Here is a 14264-nt window from a genome sequence, read left to right as displayed (position 1 = left end):
TGGAGTAAGAAGAGGACTTTGAGGAAGAGAAGAAGAGCTGAGAGATGTTGGTACCTAAGGGGATGGATAAAAGAGTAATATAAACAGATGAATGTGACTGTAGAAATGCCATACTCATGTTGGCTGGTCTCTCATTAAAAAAGGGGGCCTTTGTGCTGCCTACTGACCCCATCACATTTCCTCTGGAACAGAGTAGTACCCTGTTTGCTCTGGTACTTTATTGCCTACTATTCATGCCCTTGCTTTCTGTGCTCCAGCTACACTGGCCTCCCAGCTCTTCTTGAAGAGCTTCCATCTTAAGTCCTTTGTCCCTGCTGCTCCATCTGTATGGGCTCCTATCTCCAGACATTTGGAAATGGGCTGTTCTCTCGCTTCCTTCCATGCTGCACAGACATCACCTGCAGAGATGTCTTTTCTGCGCACTTTATTAAAAATTGCTCACACACACTCTAATTAAATTTTATCCCCTACTATCTCCTTCACTTTCAAAGAACTGTTATCTAATTTAATTATTTGCTATGTGACTTAGAAAAGTTTTACCTGTCTTTCCACAGTGAGCTACTTGAAGGGAGTGGTTTTGTTTTATTCACTGCTTCATATCCAGTTCTTAGACGAACTCCTTATTTATAGTAAATGCACAGTTTTTTTGTTTGTTATGTGAACAGATGCTCTTATTTCATGCCAAGCATTGCTCTAAGTGCTTTACATATATTATCTCATTTAGTTCTCACCAAAAAGCTATGTTAAGTGCTATTGCTATTTGCATTTCACATAAGAGAAAATCAAGCTACGGAGATGTTAAATAGTTTGACCAAATCCCATAGCTAATAAGTGTTGGATAAAGCAACCTCAAATCAGTCCACTTCTAGGGGTCACTGCAACACATGGATCATATGTAATAGCCAAGTTGCAGAACCAGACTTAAATAAGTTTGACTCCAAAGCTAGTCTGACTTAATAGTCCTCTCTAGATGCTGTGCTAGAATGTTTTCACACATTTTCTCCTTTAATGGTAACAATAACCTTAAAAATATCTATTATTATCTCTGATTTGTAGCTAAATCTTTGTCCTGAGAAATGAATGATTATTTGAAATTAAAAGTGGCTTTAAAAACCACTTCTGTTGGGATACCTGGGTGGCTCAGTGGTTGAGCATCTGCCTTTGGCTCAGGTCGTGATTCTGGGATCCTGGGATTGAGTCCCACATCAGGTTCCCCCCGGGGAGCCTGTTTCTCCCTCTGCCTATGTCTATGCCCTTCTCTCTGTGTATCTTATAAATAAATAAATAAAATCTTTAAAAAACCCACTTCTGTCTTCACTCATTGCAAAGAAATTGTGAACTGAAACCTTTCTTATGTTTTAGTATGTGAAGAGAATGTTGATTTATGTCTTCCCTCAAGATTTTCTTGCTTTTCTTAAAATTCAGCACATCTTGTGAAATGAAACTCTTCCACAATAGATTAAGACGGTGACTTTTTTTAGTATAGCTTTTTATTGGTCCATTTGTTCTGCAAATGTTCAATAAAACTCTTACCTACCTGTAATTTAGTATTAATGTCATTTATAATAATTACATATCCTGATGGTTGCCATTTAGGACCAAAAATAGATTCATTTTTTTCTGAATTTTCTATAAAATATGTGAGACCAATAAATAAAATAATTTTAAAAATCTACACAAAAGAAAATACCACTATATGATTTACTTAAATTGACAAAAATTAATGGAAATATTATTCTGGCTGCCACTCCACCCTTATTACAACTCATTATAGTTAGCAAGCGTAGAGAATTGAGTTATTCTATACAATATTTCTAATATAATCCCTGGAGACACTTTAAACTAGCCTGGATGAAGTATTACAAAGTCTATTGAAGAGGATAATTTTGCACAGGCAGGGAGATTTATTTAGATTCAATACATTTCTTTTTCTATCATTGTTCTTAATTTTTAAAGGACAATTGTAAAAGTTACCGTGTGTCTATTCAATTTTCAAGTTTTTTCATTTTAGAAACGTGTTTTTTAGTTATTAGGAACTGCAAATTTAGGGGAATGAAAGAGGATAATGTGAGATATCTACCTTGTGAATAGACTGCTTATTTCCAAAGTAGGTTCATTAGCAATTCTTAGTAGATCTTATAGCCTTGTTCTTTGTCCTCCTCCACAATTCATTCAAATACAGGCTAAAGGGAGTAGATATCTTCAAACTCAGGAAGTAATGTTCTACATTACTAAGGGTATTTAAGTGAAAGATGCAGAGGAGGATAGATACACACAGTAGTCTCCCTTCAAAATAGGGACTTTGCATATAGCCCCAAACCACAAAAATAACTGTGTTGAAACCATGCAAATCAATCTTAATAATCAGTAAGAAAGAAATAATGATTTTTCTGGGATCCTTAATGATCTTTGTTACAACATTGACAACTTTCTTGTAGGAGTGCCTGAGTGGCTCAGTTGGTTAAGCATCTGCCTTTGGGTCAGGTCAAGATCCTAGGGTCTTGGGATTGAGTCCTGCATTGGGCTCCCTGCTCACTGAGGAGTCTGCTTCTCCCTCTCCCTCTGCCCCACCTCCCTGTTTGTGCTTTCTCTCTCAAATATATAAATAAAATCTTTTAGAAACTTTCTTATAGTCTATTATTAATTTATAGGGAAAAGAGAAAATAGCGAAACTAATATTTATTTAGTACACCATATTTTAAAACATTAGTAACATTGACAAAGTATTTGTCAAAAACTTTTAAGGAGTAATTTGAATAGTTATTCTTATTTTTTTCTTGTTTAATAACTTACAGTATGAAACCTGGATCCCATATATGCCTTGGCAAAATTGTCATAGTTTTTGAATGTTTGGATCAGCTTCCAATATTTTATCTCTAGTTTTTTCAATATTGTGAAATATCCCCATGAATCCCTTTAATGTGCAGAGTTTTTTTGGCCAGTAGCACTTCGTCTGAGACATCTTCATTCTTTTTGTCACACCCACTTTTCTCATTTATGTTGAGAAGTTCGCCTTCACTAAGTTCCTTTAGCTTCATATCTGGAGTCCCTAAGTTCCTCTAGCTTCATATCTGGAGTCTCTAAGTCCTTTTGGCTTCATATCTGCAGTCTCGAATGGCAAGAATGTCAACATTCCCAAGATTAGTTCTAATTCCATTTGCTTGTAATTTATATTTTACTCAAATAATTTTTGTTTCTTGGCTTCACTTACATTTTTGTTTATTGATTCCCCTTTTTGATTATTCAATTTCACAAAATGTTATGTATGTTTATCAAGAGAAGGCAATGCAACTACATGCTTAGCTGTCTTTGCATGAACTGCTTACAGATGTGTAATGACCAATCATTAATATGATTTGAAGGAAGTGATGTGTTTGGTCAATAATTATGATGCACATCTGTTACCTGTGTGGTGATTTTTGGACCAAAGATCTAGCAGCAAGGCTTGCACTTTAGGCAACTACAGCTAGTATATCATGGTAACTTAAATTTAAACCATGTTGTTGGAAAACTGTGTTATTTATACTTAGCTAAAAATAGTGGTAACGAATTCATGCATACTAAAATTGTGCAAATCAGAGACTGGTATATTACTGCTATGCATATTACCTATGTCACTTTCATTTTTACTACTTACTATCTTTCACTGAATGGCTATTATGTATGAGGCATTGTTTGGCTGCTTCCAAACATTAGTCCATTTAATCCTCACCTGAAGTTCCTATGGTATCACAATGTCTATTTTGCTGACAAGAAAACTGGAGTATCATTACTTAAGAGACTTTTCGGAGGTTCTTCAGTAAGAACAAGGCCAATCTAGTTTGAACAGCCAGAACTAGGCCAATCTAGTTTCAAAGCTGATGGTACCTTGGATTTGATTTAATTAACTCCTTTTAATTTGGCCAACCACAGTTTCCTATAAGCTAAGCTCTTTCTCGAACCATTTATAATTTCAAGTACTGCTTATGAGATAATTCTTCTTGAGATAAAAAGTTTCACTTATTTGTCCCCTGACTTGTGAAGAAGAGTATTACTCTTCATAATTAATATCATTTATTAAGCACCAAATGTAATTATATATTTTTAAAGCTTACCCTAGTGCTATTTATTCTAATCCTTCAAGTCACTGCTACAAAGAAATTGCTATGTATATTATATTACAAAACATCTAACTTGAACGTTCAAGAACTTTAGGATTTGAAGTCCACTGGAATTAAATGATTTGGTTCTAGTCTGTGTCCTGCTGGTGTGTTACACAGAATACTTCTGAATAGGAGGAACTCAGAGCTTTGCTGTAATTGAGCTGCTGAATCAGGATGATGATTCTGTCCTAAACTACTTTCTCAGGCAGGAATCTCCATAATATACTCATTAGTTAAGTTATTCTAGCCACAAAAATATAGTATCAAAATTAATAGAACATTTTTCTGTCCTTTTCTCCCCTATTTATCTTCTTGTGTTAGCTCAACATTTACAAACCAGACATATCTTTTCCTAGAATTCCAAATGGACTTCTTATTAACTAGAGTAAGCATTTTTGCAACTCATGAGATTAATTTAGGTTGTTATTTATTTATTTATTGGTATATTCTGTTTAAACTTTAACTGTCATTTGAAATGATATGAAAATGCTACATGTACAATGATGTGAGACCAATTTGGAACTTTTTCTGTCACCTAATACTTAAAGAATTTATCTTCCCTAAATGCTGATTGCTTTTTCTAGTAGTGAATTAATATTTGTGTAGTTTAATTTAACTTACTGAGGGTATGAAACCTCTCGAATATAATGGAGACCTCACAAGGACCTCTGCCACCCAACCAGTCACTCAGCTCATCGAGTGTGATACGTTCAGTGACCATCTCAGAAAGAGTTGCCTCCAACTAAGTTTATGGAGATTATAGATGGATTTTGTTTTGGGAGTCATTGTTCTTGAAGAGATTATCTTGGGGGGCTGAAATGTGTGAGATGAGATTCCACAAAAGAGAAAATTTAAGAATGCTGCTAAAACGCTCAAATAAAGTATCTTAGCTTCTTAAAAGCTATCTAATCAATGTTGGGAACGTGATTATACCACTATGTGGGAATGTTTTTCCTTAAATTTCCTCACTCTTGCATTTATAGTGTTATGTTAAACTGTTTGTTAACATACTTCAGACAACAAGGTGGTTGTCTCCTACCAGGTTGATATGTTCTTTGATAATATGTTCAGACATCTCAAGACTTCCCATATATTTTATGTTCCTGAAATAAAGCTGGTTTCTTTATTATAATTTGTTATACCCATTCTTATTTTTATTGTAAGACACCTTATATTTATTTAATTTTTAAGTTATTTTTTAAATATTTTATTTATTTATTCATGAGAGACACACAGAGAGAGGCAGAGACACAAACAGAGAGAGAAACAGGCTTCCTGTAGGGAGCCTGATGTGGGACTCGATCCTGGGACTCTGGAATCACGTCCTGAGCTGAAGGCAGATGCCCAACTGCTGAGCCACGCAGGCGTCCCAGCCACCTTATTTTGAAACACTATCATCACAGGGAATTAAGTGCTTGGGTAATTTCATAGTTTGAGTCCATAATAAGGTCTTTTAACCTGGGCATATATGCCTGGGCAGGTCTATAGTTGCACTTCAGGGCAGCCGGGATGCCTCTGTAATTGCACACAAAATGCCTTTATGCATTTTCCTAGAGAGAGAGCTTTAACCTGGTTATCAAAAAATGAGAAAGATTTTCTTACAAGAGCTTAATTTTATTCTTTACCTTATTTTGTTCCTTTACTGTTAGCAGGGTAGTTCTCCACCCTGACCTAGTTGCTGGTCTTCTGTAATCACCTATGGTCACCAGAGTCCACCATGCTACTGTTCTCTCGAGGAACATTTACAGACTCTTCTCCAGATGTCTTGGCTCAGTCTTACTTGGATCTTAGTTTCCATTGCTGCCTACTACTTTGGCAGATCTTTGTTTACATCATGGCCTGCACTCATCTGGATCTAGATATTTATGCTTTGTTACAGGTGAAAAAAGATAGGAACACTGATGTGTGAGCCTCAAGTTTTATATAGTTTGGCTATATTTGCTGTCTTTTTTTTAAATGAAAAGGTATATTTTGATTTATTTTTCAAAGTTATTTGGGTCTTTATTATTTTTTTAAAAATATTTTATTTATATATTTGAGAGATAGAGCACGAGATAGGGGAAGGGCAGAGAGAGAGGGAGAAGCAGACTCCCTGCTGAACAGGGAGCTTATGTAGGGCTCTATCCCAGGACTCTGGGATCATGACCCCAGCTGAAGGCAGATGCTTAACTCACTGAGCCAGCCAGGCCCCATCAAAGTTCTTTAGGTATTTAAAAGAAAATTTTAAAGAAGGAATCTAAAAAGGAAGCCAATAGACAAAGCAGATAGATAGCAGATCTGCATGTTAGGAAAATAATCTGTATTTCCGGTAAATTCTTCAGAAGTAAACTTTCTTCTGAACATTATAGACAGTTATATCCTTTTCTGAAATGGAGGTGAAACTGTGAACTACCCAGGTACCTAACTGGAGGCCTTCTGGAGTAATACTCCCTCCCTTAAAACAAACCATCAATATAGTAGACATGTGTGCTTTCCTCCTCAGCATCGTTCTTCCTTTGTCTGATAACACACCTCCAATTTCCAATGGGAAACACTTCTCTACTGTTTATTCTCATGGCTTGAGTGAGGTTGACACTAGGGCTAATTCATAAATTCATTAGTTTACCCATCCTTCTGGTCACAATGTGACTCAGTTTAAGAAAAAGAGATGCACATCTAGGACTTTTGTTTAGCTCCTGAAAGAGATAAGCTCTCTTTACCTACCTTTCTTTGTGTGTGTGTGTGTGTGTGTGTGTGTGTGTTTTTTTCCTGGAACTGTTTCACAGGTCTTGCATCTTGAGGGAAAACCCATCAGAGAATAAAGTCAACACATGGAGGGGAGCAGAAATGAGTTGAGAGAAACAGAATAGGTTCCTCAGAGTCCTGATGCTGTCTTTTTTTTTTTTTTTAAAGATTTTATTTATTTATTTATGAGAGAGAGAGAGAGAGAGAGGCAGAGACACAGGCAGAGGGAGAAGCAGGCTCCCTGCAGGGAGCCAGACGTGCTCTTTGATGCTTCTGTCCCCAAGGCACCCAGATGTCTCAGATCACTCCTGACTACCCAGAGCCCTTTACGGTAATGATCTCCTAGACCTGCTTTTTCTAACAATGCCAAAGTATCTAGGCCTAACTAGAGTTTCTTTCTCAAAACCTGATTTATCTATTAATCAATACCCCTATCTCACTGTCTTACTTGCTGATTAGGTCATGTGACATACTCCTTTATGTTGTAGAGCTAATAGTGGACAAAATCTTGATATAGTCTCTTATTTAAAAATCATATCCCTTTTATGAAGAAGCTCAGTGTCTTAACCCAAAATAGGTCAACTTTTTAGTCCTGATAATAAACATACAAGGGGAAACATCTTTTTGATTTAGAAAGTCTTTTGGTTTTCATCAGTCTACTAACATGAGTGCTAATGTGATTAAAATATCTTTTAAGAATATGTCCCCTTGGGGCAGCCCGGGTGGCTCAGCGGTTTGGTGCCCGCCTTCAGCTCGGGGCGTGATCCTGGAGACCCGGGATCAAGTCCCACGTCGGGCTCCCTGCATGGAGCCTGCTTCTCCCTCTGCCTGTCTCTCTCTCTCTCTCTCTCTCTCTCTCTCTGTCTCATGAATAAATAAATAAAATCTTAAAAAAAAAAAAAGAATATGTCCCCTTTTTAATTGTTTTATACACTCAGAGTCTGACATTTTTCAGGAGCCAATACATACCATCTGAACTATAGACATATCTCTCATTTGTAGGTATTAGAGTGAATTGATGTTCTTAAAAGACATTTGAGAACTTACTTTGCTGGATTGTGAGGAGACAGTCTAAGATAAAGAAAACTAGAGTTGGAAAGTCTACAATAGCAGTGCAATTGCAGTTTCTATTTTATCCTGTTTTCAGAGCTGGTGTTGGTCTGTGGTGGAAACCAAGGCATAAACGTGGAGGAAAGGACCTGCTTATCTGCTGAGTATAACCTGGGCTGTTCCAGGTGTCTGCATGAATACAGCTCCAGGTAGAATGTGAGCAAACACCAGTGAGTTGTTCATTCTACATTATTGCCACATGAATAAAACTGATCCTTTTTTCTATTGAACAGGAAAGAAATCAAGGTACAAGTTAGTGAGGGATTCATTAGAGAGATGAAATTTTAGTTTAAATGCCTCTTTCTGAAACTAAAGCCTCCTAGAACTGATAAGAACTCTTAACTCCATTTCTTCCCGTGGTGGTAACTTTATTTTCGAGCACTGGGTATTTTCTCCAACCACTTTCCTTAAGTGTATTGCATATTTGAAATCTCAGGCTGCAAACTTTCAAAAAATGTCATCTCCACTGAGATGTTTTCTGGATAACCACCTAGTCTTTCTCATTTTTAAGATTCAAATTGTTTTTCAGCAAACATTGGCCAAATTGAAATGATTTCAGTTTGCTAAATTACTGTTGTTGATCAGCTCCTTATTTCACCATGAGTTCTTATTCCTATGGAAACAATAGGCTTGGCTAGAGTCCTTGTTCAGCCTCTCAGCTGTCCACCCCAAAATCCACTATATTCCTCTGGATAACCAACCAATGGGATTTCACTCTTCTATCCTGGCAGGGGAAATTAGTTGATCTGTTCTGCTCTTTTCATTCTACCAATTCATGAAATATTTGCAAAGATCAAATAAATTAATTTCTCTAGTTCAAACAAAAATTTTCAAAGCCACCTTGTTGAGAAGTAATAGAAGGTATTTTAAAATGTCATTATCAAGTCCATCAAAATATACATGGTGTTGTGTCAGATATTATTCAGAACAGATTAATAGCTGTTTTCTACAACTTTGAAAACTTACTGGTAGATCTATTTTTAAAATAAGGCATTCATCTTAGTTTTTCTTTTACTATTATGATCTATCTGTATTTTTGAAAATGTTGATCCTTCTCTGTGTTCAGGCTATTTTAAAATCTAAATGTTCCATCTGATTATGTAGAAAAGAAAGAAATCCCATCCCTTTTCATGCCAACTTTTTTTATTCTGTTGTAGTTTTAAAATTTAATGGGAAGTATCATTTTATGACTAAAAAATACCATGATATTTGTGCTAGAGTTTTGTGTAATACTATAGAATTTTAAGAAATCAACTAGAAACATGATATTGAAAAAAAATTTAAAAATCCAACAAACATGATACTGAAAAATTTGCTTGGTAATTTTTCTTTAATTATCCTAATGGCTACCATTTTATTTGTGACCAAAGAATAATATATAAGAATATTTGTTTTTAAACTATTTCTACTTGCCAGAGGGGATTGTCAAGCTATATCACATAGCCAACTTTACCCTGGCTGTATGGTTTTTATTATGGGGAAAAGCAGAGAGGTACACATTAAGATTCTCCAATTTTAGCACTAACATTTTAAATATTTTTTTAACAATATAATGTCACTTTAATAAGGTTCAAAAACAAGACATAAAACAATCAGTAGGATCCCTGGGTGGCGCAGCGGTTTGGCGCCTGCCTTTGGCCCAGGGCGCGATCCTGGAGACCCGGGATCGAATCCCACATCAGGCTCCCAGTGCATGGAGCCTGCTTCTCCCTCTGTCTGTGTCTCTGCCTCTCTCTCTCTCTCTCTGTGACTATCATAAATAAATAAAAATTAAAAAAAAAGATTTAAAAGAAAAAACAATCAGTAAACCATTTTTTTAAGCAAAGAAAATAAATATACACAAATTTCAGGTTAGCAATGATTTCCCAAAAAGTAAATGATGGTAGGAACTCCAGAATTAGTATTTGGAAATTATTTTAGTCTGCACTTACTCTTTTTATTGCCAGTTGATAGAATATGTGATGGCATAATCAAATATAACTAATGATGGCATAATCAAATATAACTAATGATGGTATACGAAAAATGTTAAAAGTTAAATTCAGCAAATGAGAACAAGAAAATTTTAGATGTTGCAAAAATTTCATCAAATGATTGTTAAAATCTTCCCCCTTTTCTTACTTCTTGAAGATAATCCTGTCTATTGTTTTATAGTTCATTAATTTGATTTGAAATAGATTTACATATTCACCTATTACTGATCCAAATAACGAATAGATATACTACATCTTTTAAAAGTGTTTTTTTTTCTTTTTTCTTTTTTTTCTTTTTTTTTCCAGAGAAAGTAATAATAATACCAAGTGTTAAGATCAACGAATCTATGAATAGTTACATGTGTTAAATACTATGATAATATGGAGCCTAAACCTTTTGCCAGGCTTTACTACTGTTACTGTAAGGTAGAAGCAAGTGAAATAATTTTCTTCTTTAAATATTTTTAAGCTGCAGCCCTTTAAAAAAATGGAATCACCTTTCTTCCTATAGCCAACATTCATTTCATTTTAACCAGCCAAAAAAATGAAACTAATGATATTTCAAAGTCTGTAAAAAGAAACACATTTTTCTAAGAAACTCATTATGTTAGCCACCATAAAAAAATCCCAAAGATTTTTCTATAGGTGCAGAACAAAAAAATATATATATTTTTTATCCTTTGGGAAGTGATATTAATTGATTCTTGTTAAATCATAAATTGGCTCAGGAAGTGTAGCTCTCTAAATTTTAGTATTCATGTGCTTTCAGTGTTTTATAGGTACCTGAAACTTCTATGCATCATTTATAAAGGATTTTTTTCTATACTTAAAGTTTTCATAGAGACCAAGAATATTTTACTGTACTGCTTGAGAAGAAAAGAATATAGACTCTCTTTATTTTATTTTATTTGGAATATATTATATATTGAGGAAAACTAGTTAATATTAATACATCAAAATGCAAGCTACATTTGGTTTTCATTTTATCTTAATGCCTTTGTCTCATTGGTATAATCTGTGTTGCTCTAGGTTTGCTAATGTTCCAAATAGCCCCACTTTAATAGTTATAATTTCATGGGAAAAAACAAGCCCATGGCAGTTTTATTTCCTATTTGTAATATGGTCAAGTAATTTTAAAGGTGTATTAATGTATTGAAGGCAATTTAGGAAATGATTGTACTTCAAAGTGTTGAAACATGTCTTTTTGAAAAATTTCCTTATGTTGGATAAAACTCTCTTCCTATATTCTTAACATATGTCAAATATAATAGAAGACAGTAGAAACATATAGAGGGCCATCAGTACCATATCTACTGAAATGTGAATACTTTGAGTCAACCATCTTTGTGGATCATGATGGTAGATGAATATCTTTGTGTCAAAAGGCAATCATGTATTGAGAATAAGAATCTCATAATTTTTAGAGGCGATTTTTATGCATGTATGCCTGTATGGTCACATTTGCTTGATTGTGGGAGGGTCTCCAAACAGACAACTAATGAATTCAGTGAAAGTGTTGATCAGATTATTTATTTGGAACTTTTATACATGCTATTAGGTAAATTGACAGAGTTTTTTTTTTTAATTAAAGATTTACTTATTCATTTATGATAGACATAGAGACAGAGAGGCAGAGACACAGGCAGAGGGAGAAGCAGGCTCCATGCTGGGAACCCGACATGGGACTAGATCCCGGGACTCCAGGATCGCGCCCTGGGCCAAAGGCAGGCGCTAAACCGCTGAGCCACCAGGATCCCCGACGGAGTTTATTTTCCATCAAAGTACCAATATATAGAAAGTACATTAATAGTGATATATAGGTTGGACAATGAACTATTTGATTTATTTACAAAGGAGTTTACTGAATATGGCATTACTGCTTTGCCTGAAAAAGATTTTTTTTTTTTCAGGGTATGCCCTTGGCTGAAGGCAGCACTAAACCACTGAGCCACTTGGGCTGCCCCTGAAAAAGATTTTTAAGCACTCATTAGGTAATATGTTTGATACAATATGTTAAAACTTAAACCATTTTGTAATATCAGTAGTTTCTTCACATATGTTAAATCTTCTGATAAACCAATAATTCTCATTCATCCTAAAAATTAAAATTTACCATGAAGTATAATTCCAGCTTTTATTAATTTAAACATTTATGTAAATTTTGAGTAGAGTGAATCAAACAAATTACACTTTTAAATGATTTACTTACACGGGTAGTATCCTCAGTATTATTTTAAAATATATTTAGGGTATTAGATCGGCGGTTCTAAAGAACAAAGCTTTTATTTATTATTAGAGAATAAGTAAGACCTTCCAGGGAGTATGGAACTTTCATGAAGTTCTTTCCAAGGGCACTAAGGTAAGATTAAAAGTCATAGGAAACCACAGCTTAAGTGTGGGACAATTCTGAAAAACTTGCTACTGATCTCTGACTCTGTGATTTAGAAACCCAATCGCACCTGAATCTACAGGGACCCAGCAGTGGAATGCCAGCAAGTAAATCAGAATGATCTAGCTCACAATACATTTTTCTTGTATAAGAAAGAAACTGGGGGGGGAGGGGCAAGACGGCGGAAGAGCAGGGTCCCCAAGTCACCTGTCCTCAACAAATTACCTAGAAAACCATCCAATCATCCTGAAAATCTACGAATTCGGCCTGAGATTTAAAGAGAGATCAGCTGGAACGCTACAGAGAGAAGAGTTCGCGCTTCTATCAGGTAGGAAGACGGGGAAAAAGGAATAAAGACACAAAAGGCCTCCAAGGGGGAGGGGCCCCGCGAGGAACCGGGCTGAGGCCGGGGCGAGTGTCCCCAGGACAGGAGAGCCCCGTCCCGGAGGAGCAGGAGCTGCACCAACCTTCCCGGGGGAAAGGCCTCCCGGGAAATTGGAGCAGGATCCCCAGAGAGGCGGGGATGCCCTCGGGCTCCCGGGGACACTAACAGGCACCTGCGCCCCGGGGAGATGCGCCGAGCTCCCTAAGGGCTGCGGCGCGCACGGCGGGACCCGGAGCAGCTCGGAGGGGCTCGGGCGGCGGCTCCGCGGAGGGGGCTGCGGGGCTCCGGGAACAGCTCGGAGGGGCTCGGGCGGAGGAAGAAGCTCCGCGGAGGGGGCGGCGCGGCTCCGGGAACAGCTCGGAGGGGCTCGGGCGGCGGCTCCGCGGAGGGGGCTGCGGGGCGGGAGCGCGAATCCAACAGCGCAGGCCCCAGAGCACAGGGCGCCGGGACACAGCCCAGGATCCGGCCTCCCCCCGGGACAGGCAGAGGCCGGGAGGGCCCAGGACAGCGAGGACGCTCCTGCCTGGAACTGAGCAGATCAGCAGCCCCGCCCGGGAGCCCCCAGGCCCTGCAGACGGAGAGCCCTGGAGTTACTGCGGTAGCTGAATCCAGGACTGCAGAGCTGCCCCCGCCACTGGGGTTGTTCCTTCTGGGGCCTCACGGGGTGAACAACCCCACTGAGCCCTGCACCAGGCAGGGGATGAGCAGCTCCCCCAAGTGCTAACACCTGAGAATCAGCACAGCAGGCCCCTCCCCCAGAAGACCAGCGAGACGGACCAGTTCCAGGGGAAGTCAAGGGACTTAAAGTACACAGAATCGGAAGATACTCCGCCGTGTTTTTTTTGTTTGTTTGTTTTGTTTTGTTTTTTTGTTTTTGTTTTTTTTTTTTGTTTTTGTTTTGTTTTGTGCTTTTTTTTCTTTCTTTCTTCTTGATTTCTGATTGCTTCCCCCACCCCACCCCACCCTTTTTTTTCTTTTTTCTCCTTTCTTTCTTTTTCTTTCTTTTTCTTCTATTTCCCCCCCTTTTTTTTCTTCTTTCTCTTTTTTCTTTTTCTCTTTTCTTTCCTTCTCTCTCTTTTTCTCCTTTTCCCAATACAACTTGTTTTTGGCCACTCTGCACTGAGCAAAATGACTAGAAGGAAAACCTCACCTCAAAAAAAAAGAATCAGAAACAGCCCTCTCTCCCACAGAGTTACAAAATATGGATTACAATTCAATGTCAGAAAGCCAATTCAGAAGCACTATTATACAGCTACTGGTGGCTCTAGAAAAAACCATAAAGGACTCAAGAGACTTCATGACTGCAGAATTTAGATCCAATCAGGCAGAAATTAGTGAAGCTTGCAAATTCCAAAGATAAAGAGAAGATCCTTAAAGCAGCAAGAGAAAAAAAGTCCCTGACTTTTATGGGGAGGAATATTAGGGTAACAGCAGACCTCTCCACAGAGACCTGGCAGGCCAGAAAGGGCTGGCAGGATATATTCTGGGTCCTAAATGAAAAGAACATGCAACCAAGAATACTTTATCCAGCAAGGCTTTCA

Source organism: Vulpes vulpes, chromosome 13 (assembly GCF_048418805.1).
Source record: "Vulpes vulpes isolate BD-2025 chromosome 13, VulVul3, whole genome shotgun sequence".
Lineage (NCBI taxonomy): Eukaryota > Metazoa > Chordata > Mammalia > Carnivora > Canidae > Vulpes > Vulpes vulpes.
The sequence above is the reverse complement of the archived record's forward strand: the minus strand, read 5'-3'. Positions refer to the sequence as shown.